The 2,711-nt window shown below is 40.3% G+C and overlaps 1 pseudogene; it reads right to left on the reverse strand.

Annotated features, from left to right (window-relative positions):
• Positions 1 to 207: 207 nt before the first annotated feature.
• Positions 208 to 1,198, reverse strand: LOC112826085 (protein SEC13 homolog pseudogene; annotated as a pseudogene).
• Positions 1,199 to 2,711: the final 1,513 nt, after the last annotated feature.

Consider the following 2,711-nt stretch of genomic DNA (forward strand, 5'->3'; position numbering starts at 1 on the left):
TAACTTTTCCCTCCTAATATGAATGCTTTCAGCAGGATTACAAGCCATATCAAATCATGTTATGCAGATAATCAATCTGGTCGCATTTGTAACTACTCCTGGGAAAGTAATCTTGTTGGAGCTGTTCCTCCCAGCTGTTTGGTCAGCTGGTCCAGGAAGAAGCAGTCCTGGAGCCAGCAAGTGGGGAGCTGGGCCTCACCTGTCTTGTTACCGTTTGTTCTGTTGGCCCTCTGTGACAGAAGCAGACGGGACCCTGGCCCTTGTTGACATCACCGATGCACACCCACTGCCCATGGATGGACTCCTTCCACAGGGTCACCTTATTGTCTCCACCTGAGACAGCCAGGATGTTGGCTGTGGTGGACTAGCTCACATGCCACAAAATATCATTGAACTTGTGCAGCAGTTTGGGTGACCACGCATTGCCTGAGGTGTCATCACCTGTCCAAATGAACACACGTCTGTCCTCACACTGAGGAGCTGACAATGGTGCTGGTGGGTAGGCCAATAGAGAGGGCCCAGGCCACATCTCAAACCCAGTCATTGTGCACTTCTAGCTTCTGTTCCTCCTTCTACTGGCTGTCCTCCTCCTCCTTCCACAGCTTTATGAGGTTGTCACAGACACCTGATGCAAACTTCTTGAAGTAGTTGGGTTTCTGCCCCAACGGCTAGTCTATGAGGCTTCTAGGTGCAGTAGGAGGAGCCCAACTGATGGCATTGCAGCCAATAATGGGCGCATCATTGATCTTCTTCACTTCCCACTGGCCTTCTCCAGTGTACACCAGCAGGGAGATGACCCCATCTGAGTTCCCACAGGCCAGGATTAGGCTGTAGGCATGGGGGGCCCAGCACACAGAGTTTATTGAGGATTTGTGGCCTATATGCCTGTGCATCTTCCCTGAAGTGCTCTTCTCCGCTTTCTAGATAATGACTTTCCGATCATAGGAGCAGGATGCCAGGATGTTCCTATACATGGAGTGGGCCCAGCAGCTTGCCACACAGGACCCTCATGACCCCTGAGGCTGGTGATGAGGATCTGCCCTCCACTGAGCACATTGAAGATTATAACGGACCTGTCTGATGAGCAGGTTGCTAGGCAGGTGCCATAGTAGTCCATCTGGGCATCATGAATCATGTGCTCATGGGAGCTGTCCATAGTGCTAATTACTGACACCGTGGCTGTGATGGCAGCAGCTCCTGGTCTTGAATGTGGCAGCTCCTGGTGGTGCCCCTGAACAGCTCCTCCAGAGCAGATATTTTTAATTTTAGTGAAGTCCAGCTTATCAATTATTTTTTTCATGGATTGTGCCTGTGGTGTTGTACCTACAAAGTTATTGCCATACCCAAGCTCATTTAAGTTTTTAGGAATTTCACAGATTTGCATTACATATATATATATATATATATATGATTTATTTTGAGTTAATTTTTGTGAAAAGTGTAAGTTCTATATCTAGATTCATTTTTGTTTTTCATGTGTATGTCCAGTTGTTTGAGCACTATTTGTTGAAAAGACTATTTTTTCTCCATCACTGGCTCTTTTGCCAAAGATTAGTTGACTATATTTATGTGGGTCTATTTCTAGGCTCTCTATTCTGTACCATTGATCTATGTGTCTATTCTTTCACCAAAACCACTCTGTATTGTCTACTATAGCTTTATAATAAATCCTGAAATCTGGTACTGTCAGTCTTCCAACCTTTTCTTCTCCTTCAATATTATGTTGGCTATTCTGGGTCTTTTGCCTCTCCATTCAAACTTTAGAATCAGCTTGTCAATATTCACAAAATAACTTGCTGAAACCTTTATTAGGATTGCATTGAATCTTCAGATCAAGTTTGGAAGAACTGACATCTTGACAATATAGTGTCTTCCTATTCATAAATTTGGAATATTTCTCTATTTATTTGGTTCTTAATTTTCATTTATCAGAGTTTTGTAGTTTTTCTTATATAGATCTTGTACATATTTTGTTAGATATCCACATAAGTATTTAATTTTCTTAGGTGCTAATGTAATTGGTATTGTGTTTTTAATTTCAAGTTCAACTTGTTCATTGCTGGTATATAGGAAAGCAGTTGACTTTTGTTTTTTTTAAATATTTTATTTATTTATTCATAAGAGATAGAGAGAGAGAGAGGCAGAGGGAGAAGCAGGCTCCCCGCTGCAGGGAACCCTATGCGGGACTCGATCCAGGACCCTGGGATCATGACCTGAGCCAAAGGCAGAAGCTTAACCATCTGAGCCACCCAGGCATCCAGCAATTGACTTTTGTATATTGAACTTGTACCCTGCATCCTTACTATAATTGCTTATTAGTTCCAGGAATATTTTAGTCCATCCTTTTGGATTTTCTACATATATGTTTTCCTTTTATTTTTAGTGTGTAAGTTTCAGGTCATTATTTACTTATTTGCTGTAGATAATCATATTAATTGTATGTGTTAGTGTTGGTAAGAACTTATCTACAAACTTAAAATGCCTTTTAAATCCTAATTGATTTATAGATGTTCAAATGAGAATACATTTCTGTATCATCAGAAAAAATTTATGGAAAAATAAATTAATAAAGTAATAAGTATTATATGACATACATATCATATATAGTATCATATGTATAGTATTAGAAGGATATATACAAAAATATTAATATGATAATGTGATCTCTTTGTAGAAATGCTATATGTAATTTTCTTTGTTTTTGCTTATAC

The sequence above is a fragment of the Callorhinus ursinus genome, unplaced genomic scaffold (genome assembly GCF_003265705.2).
Source record: "Callorhinus ursinus isolate GAN/ISIS: 27379988/994484 unplaced genomic scaffold, GSC_fseal_2.0 scaffold4, whole genome shotgun sequence".
Lineage (NCBI taxonomy): Eukaryota > Metazoa > Chordata > Mammalia > Carnivora > Otariidae > Callorhinus > Callorhinus ursinus.